Below are 8,791 nucleotides of genomic sequence, written 5' to 3' on the forward strand. Positions count from 1 at the left end.
CCAAAATGGCAAGATTGTCTTGTTGGCAGGCTTGGGCAGATTAAACCCCTGTCTCTGGAGCTTTATAAAAAGCTCCCCTGGACTCCTTTCCTGGTAGTTTGACTTTTCCTCCTTGACCAAGTTTCTAGGGGAAGGGACAATTGAGCTCAGATTTCAGTCATATTAATAGAATGACTGTTATCACTGTGTGTGAACTCTCATACTACAGTTAAAACTGTTGTGTGGATTTTTAATAATCATTTGCATTAAAGAAAGACAGGCTGGTGACTTCATATCCTTTCACCTTGGCAGGCAAAAGTAATTTTTTCCATGATCCATATGAATAAAATTATTACAACATAATCAACCTGTTAAGGAAATTAGTTTCTTCAGTTTCAGTTTCCTAGGAATGCTTTTTGTTTGTTTTTTTCTGGGGGTTTCTTTGACTTTATTGTTATTTCAACATAATCTTGATTTCATTTTCCACCTACCATTGGAACCCTCTCCACATTTTCCCATCCGGTGGGATTCTTGTGCACACAGTCTTTCCATAAATACTCAAATCCAACTTGCTAAAGGTTATAGTTATGGAACTGACATTCAAAATCCTGATGTCAACATTTTAAAGGTGGAGGGAATATTAAGGATCATTTAGCCCAATTCTCCTTAATTTTGCAGATCAGGAAATCAAACCTAAATGATTAGGGCAAGGTCTCACCACTAATTAGCCGTAAAGCCAAAACTAAAACCCAGGGCTCATGCTCCCAGTCCAGCTCTATTTCCATCAAGTCAAGGTGCTTCTCATTCAAAATTTACTAATACTCAAATGTGGCAGAAGTTTTAGGATGAATGTTGCTAACAGTCTAGAAGCAGTGTGTGTAGAAAAGAAATCTCTGAAATCCATAGGAAACTGGGTTCAAACCCTACCTTAGACAGTTACTAGTTGTGTGACTGAGCAAATTACTTACCTTTTTGAGTCTCAGTTTATTTATCTGTAAAATGGGAATAGGGCATTTAGGTGACACAGTGGATAGAACTCTGGACCTGGAGTCAGAAAGACATAGTTCAAATCTGATCACCTGTGTGACCCTGGGCAAGTCACTTACCCCCTATTTGCCTCTGTTTTCTATCTGTAAAATGAACTGGAGAAGGAAATGGCAAACTATTCTGGTATCTTTGCCAAGAAAATCCCTAAAGGGGTCATGAAGAGTGAGATATGACTGAAAAATGACTAAACAACAAAACAAGTACTTATTGGATAAGAGTTACAATCAAAGGGGATTTTATAAATATATATATTTTATATATGTATACATGTATATGAATGTTGTATGTGTACACATGCATATATACACACATATATTACATATGTGTGCAAAACTTTAAATCATTACACACATGTCTTTCTCAACTTTCTTATCTGTAAAATGGGGATTAAAGCCCCTACAAGTTGTTGTGAGGATAAAATGACATGAAAGATACTTTGTGATCCATGAAGGGTTACATAAATTGTTACTGTTTTGGGTACAGGGAACTCTTTGGATCATCCCTCTAGCTAAACGGATCCCTAATCTAGATGTCAATTAGCTTGACTAATTGACTGGCATAGGGAGTTCCCCTTAAGGACTCTTTCATTCAAGAGATGAAATGATTTGCCCATGGTTGCAGGGCTAATACATGACCCAGGTAGAATTTAAACCTAATTCTTCCTACCTCCAAAGCCAACACACTATCCTTTATACTATGTGGTCCGTGTGTGTGTGTGTGTGTGTGTGTGTGTGTGTGTGTGTGTGTGTGTGTTGTCTGGGCTGGTGATTCCACTGCATGGAAACTCTAGATAAGGAAACTGCTTCTACTAATGCCTAAGTAATGTTGGACAATTTATCAATCAGTCAAGCAACCTGCTTGTATTAAGTATTAACTATGATTTGTGCCAGATTGGGCATACAAATAAAAAGGATGAAACAACTCCTTTCTTTAGGACCTTATATTCAATAGGGAGTGCTGTACCTATATAAGTATATACAGAATAAATATAGGGAAAATAAGACCAAATGCACTCAAGGTAGTTAAATATAAGGTAGTTAGGGAAAGAGGGTTTAGGAAAAGCTTCATTAGAGGTGGTGATTGAGTCTGTGTCATTGGAAGACAGGGATTCTGCAAGGGAGGTGAGAAGTCCATCTACTCCAGCCTGGGGGAAGGGCCAATGCAAAGTCACAGAGAAGGGAGGAAAAGAGATGAGGAATGTTTGGTTGGATCTCAGAGTGCAAAAAAAGTGTGTGTGTGTGTGTGTGTGTGTGTGCGCGCGCGTATGTATATATGTGTAAGTATTCACATATGTGCTGTATAATATATATGTATTTTTTTCTGTAGAGGCCATAGGGAACCACTGAAGTTTATCGAATAAGGGAGTTATGTAGTCATATCTACATTTAAGGAGAATTGCTTTGACCATAATGTATAGGATGAATTGGATCTGGAAGAGATAAGGCAGAGAGTCCACTTAAAAGTCTATTGTAATTGTCTAGGCAAGAGAAGATAAAGACTTGACCTAGGAGGCAGCTGTATAAGGAGTTACTAGAGATGTGGAAATAGAAACAGCAAGATTTTGTAATTTATTGGGCATGTGAGATGAGGGAATATAAGGAAAAGATTAACTTTGAGGCTACAAATCTCAGAGACTGGAAAAAAGGTAGTGTCCTTAAAGGATATAGGGAAGTTTGGAAGAGGAGTGGGTTTTAGAATACACACACACACACACATATGAACATATGCATATGTACATACATCCATATATATATATAATATAACATTTTCAGTTCAAGATTACTTTGGTACATCAACTCTAAAATGTCTGATAGACACTTGGTGATGCAGAACTGAAGTTCAAGGGAGAAACACCTAGTTCATGGTTGTGTATGCAGATCTATGAGTCATATGCAGAGTTAATAATTAAACCTATGGGAGCTGATGAGGTTACTAACAGAGAGAATTGAGAGAGAAGAAAAGAGGGCCCGGAACAGTCTTGGGCAATATCTACAGTTAGGAGTTAACATATGGATGGATGATGAGTCAGAAAAAAAGACTGAGGAGCTGTCATGTAAGTAAGAGAAGAATTGGGATAGAGGAAGAAGAAAGAGTATCCAGGAGGACAGTGTGTCTCAAATGTTGTAGAGAGATCAAGAAGGATGAGATCTGTTGATTAAGAGATGACTGGTAACTTTGGACGGAGTAGTTTCAGATGAGTGATATAGGCAGGAAACTAAATTGCAGAGGGTTTATGAGGAGGTGTGCAAAGAGAGGAAATAAAAGCAATGGGTGTAGACAGCTGGGCAGCTTGGTAGTACATGCATAGAGCAAGGAGTCTAGAGTCAGGAAGGTCTAAGACTTCAAACACTGCCTCAGACACTTACTAGCTGGGTTACTCTGGGCAAGTCATTTAACCTCTGTCTTTCTCAGTTTCCTCCACCGTAAAATAAAGATCATAGTAGAACCAGCCTCATAGAGTTGCTGAGAGGGTGAAATGAGACAATATTTGTAAAGCACTTGACACTTAGCCCAGTGCCTATCACGTAGTAAATACTTGCTCCCTTTCTCTAGGTGTTTGAGAAATGACAAAGGATGACAGCTTGAGGAATTGATAAGGTCTAGTAAAAGGTTTTTTAAGACTGGAGTTGATTTGGATATGTTTGAAGGCATCAGAGAAGGAACCAGTAGACAGAAACTAAAAATTAAAGAGAGGAGATGAATGAGATTATACTCTTCTGGACAAGACAGAAGGGTAAAATCAAGTGCACATGCAGGGGAGTTGATCTTGGTAAGGAGAGGTCTGGCCATCTCATTAGCAGAGTTTGGGTGTAAAGGGGAGAGAGAAAGGAATGACACCAAGGAGTTTGACATTAAGAGAATAGGGAAGGAATATGCTTATGGTGATTGACCTTAATTTTCTCAGTAAAGAGGCAAAGTCCTCAGCTGAGAAGGTGGAGGGAAGATGGGGTAGGTATGGCAAGTCTGAAGAAAGAAGAGAAGGTTTGAAATAGCATTGTGGTGAGAATTAGGGAATTGATTAGGAAAAAATAAAAGGATCTTCTTGTGGAAGTGAGGGCCCAGCTGATCTTGGATAACATAAATTTGAAGTGTGCCCATTTAGTACTGTTGTGTGACTTCCCAGCTCTATTTAGGAGAACATGAGTCGAATGGAGGAAGCTGGTGTTTGGAATATTCTAGTGCTGGGGTTTGGCAAAATATGAACGCAGATAGGACAAGGGAGTGAGAAATTTAAGAGCAGAGGACTGGGTGAAGTTGAATTGTTGCATTATAAAGTTGACATTGGAATGAACGAAAGTGAATTCAAAGCAGGGGAAATGGCCCAAAAGGCGGAGAGATTGGAAGTCAAAGTATAGGTTTAGGAGTTGTGAGGCATATGAGGAGATAGAATGACAGGAGGTTATAGTCAGTTAGAGGTATGTCAGAGTTTTTGATAGGAAATGGAACGCTTATGGGTTATGGTGAGATACAGAGCCAGACTATTCTTATACATACCTAAAAGGGAAGGTAGGAGTAGATCATGGGATTTAGAAGATTGAGGAAATATCAACATGCGTGTTTAGATCCCTCAGTAAAAGGGCAGACGATGGAAAGAGGAGGAAGAGATACTAAGTTCCTGAAAATGGAGAGAGAGTAACCTAAAAGGGTGAAAATCTAGGAGAATTAGAGATTTGGCAGGAGGTACTGAAAAGTGAAGTGACTTGCTCAGTGCATTAATGCTACTATATGTCAGAGATGAGACTTGAACCCAGATCTTCCTGATTCTACAATGATACACGCACACACACACACACAAACACACACACATATACATATACACACACACACATACACACACACACAGAGTTTGTTTTTGTTTCTGATTTTCCCCTTCAGTTTCTTCAGCAATGACAGCGCCACAGATTGTGCAACCTAGGATAAACACTGAAACCCAACCAACTGGCAGGTATGTGGTGATAATGATGGTATCGGTGAAAGACATGAGGTGACTCATTTCTTCAGCAGACAGAGCTCGTGGTAAGACCTTGTCTGGTGCCTGTCATTCTTCTATCATCTTTTCACCACCTGCTGCCTTAAGGCAGTGGGTGCAGGATTTAGCCCACTTACTAATTTTAACCCATTTTATCCAGCTGAGTTCATTTCTCTGGTTCACTTCATCCTGCTTCGTGTAGGACCTCAAACCAAAGCCAACTCATTACCCCAGGGTTTCATTATTCTCCTGCTGAATTGTGAAGCCCAGGATTAATTTCTGATTGGAAGATGGAAGTCAGTTTCCTCTTTTGCTTATTTTTGTTTTCTGCTGATGTCAATTATTAACATGAGTAACGTAATGATTTTGATATTTTCCTCTGATACCATATTTCGCAGGTATTATTTAATCTGTCCTCCACTGAACTCCACTGAGAGCTATTTAATTAGTGATTCTTTCTCTCCAAAGGTTATTTTTTTCCCTTGACTGGAACTGACTAGAGCTTTTACTAAATCTGTGGAGTTGATTCCAAGTAGCAAATTGGTGCTTATAATAATAAAAAAAAAATCAATCAATTAATTAACAACATTTATTAAGCCCTTACTTATGTGTTATACTAAGCACTGAGGATTCTCTGAAAAGCAAAAAAACAAAAAACAATTACCCAAATTAACTATAAAGGACATCAGAAGAAAGATGTTGTTTGTATCCAGAGAAAGAACTGATAAATTGAAATATGTATGGAATAATTTTACAGTATACCTATTTGTGCCTAATGGTAGCCATGGTGGGGGATGGGGGGGAGGGCGAAGAGGAAAGAGAAAAGAAAAAAAAAGAAATTCATATGATAATTTTGTTGTGTATTTGAAAGGAATAGCAAATTGTGCATAGTAGATTGGCAGTTTCATGTACAATAATCTTTTTTATTGTACTATGTCATGGAAATGCATGTTTTGTTCCATAAATTAAAATTAAAAAAACCAGTTCATCAACACAAGTAATCCTTGTCCCCAACAAACTTACATTTTAATTTTAAATATACACAGAGTAGATAAAAATAGTAGCAAAAAAAAAAAAGACCCAAATACATTTATTTTATAGTTGATGAAAATATTTCTAACTCTTTTTTAGATCCTGGATAGTGAAGTACTCGAGTGACTTGACATGTTCAAGCTTTTCAGTAAAAATTAGGTAGATAGAATCAAAACGGAAATAACAGTGTGGCTAGAATTTTGACTTTGGAGCCAAACAATCTGAGTTTGAACTCTATTACTTACTGTATGACCTTAAGCAAGTCACTTTCCCCTCTCAGCCTCAGATTTCTTATCGGAAAAAAAGTAGAAGTTAGAAGATCTTTCAGGTACCCTGTGACTTGGAATTCTATAAGTCTGTAGTCCTATGAACCCTAGCAATATGGAGTAACTTCACAAAATCTCAGAGTTTAAAATAATCTCAAGAGCCATCTAGTACAAATTGTTCTTGAATAGAAATCTTTGTAATATACATTCAGTAAACATTTAAGTTCCATTTGTGTACAGAATACTGACTGAGCTTGGGGGATTTTTTTTAATTAGAGAAGATTCTTTCACTCACCTCATGGAAGTTGGTTTAGTCATAGGGGTGGGGAACCTGGGACTTCAAGGCTACATGTGGCCTTCTAGGTCCTTGGGTGTGGCTTTTTAACGGAGTCCAAGTTTTATAGAACAAATCCTTTTATTAAGGGGTTTTGTTCTGTGAAGTTTGGATTCAGTCAAAGGACCACCCTTAATGACCTAGAGGGCCACATGTGGCCTCAAGACCACAGGTTCCCTCTCCTCCCCAGCAGGTGAATAAGATACATGTAGATAGCTATGGGACAGCCAGGTGGTACCTGGAGTGCCTAGCATGGACTTAGAAACACTCATTTTCCTGAGTTTAAATCCTGCCTCAGACACTAGCTGTGTAACTCTGGGCAACTAACAACCATATTTGCCTCAGTTTCTTATCTGTAAAATGAACCAGAGAAGGAAATGGTAAACCATTCCAATATCTTTGTCAAGAAAACTCCAAATGGAGTTAAGAAGAGTCAGACATAACAGAAAAATGACTAAATGAAGTAATAGCTGTAATGCGCAATGTTACATAACTATATTCATTAGAAAGTTACAAAACAAATTCTTTACAATATCCCCAACAAATGCCAATCCAGACTCTGCTGAAAGACCTTTTATGTATAATTAGTTCTTTTTTTTTTTTTGGTTTTGTTTTTGTGAGGCACTTAGGGTTAAGTGACGCTCCCAGGGGTCACACAGCTGGTTGGCTGTTGTCCTTCATTCTCGAAGAGGACCAAAATGACATCACTGAGCTGAAGTCAAGTTTCAGCGTGTATCACTGTGACTGATCAGACCAATACAAGCTCGGAATGCTCTGTCACAGGTTGGGCAAAAATAGTTCATGTGAACATTTGCGCATCCTACACTTCCTTTGAACTGTTTCAGTTCTGCTTTGCCCACAGAGCACAGCACCCTTTCTGATGTGGGCACTCAATGCAATGTCTCCCATGTCACACAATCTATTCTAAAGTTCTTAAGAGAGATCTTGAGAGTGTCCTTGTATCGCTTCTTCTGACCACCATGAGATCACTTGCTCTGTGGGAGTTCTCCATAAAATAGTCTTTTAGGCAAGTGTATGTTTACATTCAAACAACATGGCCAGCCCATTTGAGTTGCACTCTCTGAAGCATAGTTTGAATACTTGGCAGTTTAGTTCAAGGAAGGACCTCAGTGTCTGGTACCTTATGTCACCAGGTGATCTTCAGAATCTTCCTAAGACAATTCAATGGAAGTGATTCAGTTTCATGGCATGGCAATGGTAGAGTGTCAGACAGAGTTCATAGGCATATACATGCATAGGTCAGCACAATGTCTCTGTAGACCTTCAGTTTGGTAGTCAATCTAATGCCTCTTCTCTCCCATACTTTCCTTAGGAGCCTCTCAAACCCTGAGCTAGCTCTGGCAATGCCTACGTCAATCTCACTATTAATGTGTACATCCCTGGAAAGTACACTACCAAGGTAAGTGAACTTAGCCACAGCATTCAAAAGTTCTCCATTTGCTCTGATGGTTCCATATATGAATGGTGTGGTTGTAGCTGATGGAGCACCTGTGTTTTCTTGGTGTTGTTAGGTCAAAATTAGCACAAGCAGCTGTGAATTGATCCTTACTTTGTTGCTAGAAAGTGTCAAGTGTCTGAGGTTGGATTTGAACTGAGGGTCTCCTAACTTCAGGGCTGGTGCTCTATGCACTGCACCACCTAGCTGCCCCTTGTCTAATTAGTTCTGAAATACCACCTGAAATGATTTCTTTGTTGTTGTTGAGTTGTTTCAGTCATTTCCCACTCTTTATGACCCCATCTGGGGTTTTCTTGGCAAAGATACTGGAGTGGTTTATTACTACCTTCTCTAGCTCATTTTACAAGTGAGGAAACTGAGGCAAATAGGTTTTGCCCAGGATCACACAGCTACTAAATGTCTGAGGTTGGATTTGAATTCAACTCTTCCTGACTCCAAGCCTGGCATTCTATCCACTGTACCACTTAATTTCTATAAGTATAATTTCTACATGTGTCATATTTATGGAGCCTCTTTCAAGTTAACAAATATTTTTAAAGCAGTTACTGTTTGTCAGGCTCTCTAGGAAACTCTCAAAATACAAACACAAGCTATAAATCCCAGCCCCTAAAGGACCTTACATTCTCATGGAGGAAGATAACACATAAAGGGAAGCTGAAGAGTGGATCTAGTCTGAGATGAAAATA

General features: G+C 38.8%; 1 long non-coding RNA gene across 1 annotated transcript; it reads left to right on the plus strand.

Annotated features, from left to right (window-relative positions):
- The first annotated feature begins 2,987 nt into the window (after nt 1–2,987).
- On the plus strand, nt 2,988–8,044 carry LOC140523607 (uncharacterized). Its single transcript, XR_011973426.1, has 3 exons — nt 2,988–3,079; nt 4,903–5,043; nt 7,962–8,044. It is a non-coding gene; the product is annotated as an uncharacterized lncRNA (long non-coding RNA).
- Nucleotides 8,045–8,791: the final 747 nt, after the last annotated feature.

Source organism: Notamacropus eugenii, chromosome 1 (genome assembly GCF_028372415.1).
Source record: "Notamacropus eugenii isolate mMacEug1 chromosome 1, mMacEug1.pri_v2, whole genome shotgun sequence".
Lineage (NCBI taxonomy): Eukaryota > Metazoa > Chordata > Mammalia > Diprotodontia > Macropodidae > Notamacropus > Notamacropus eugenii.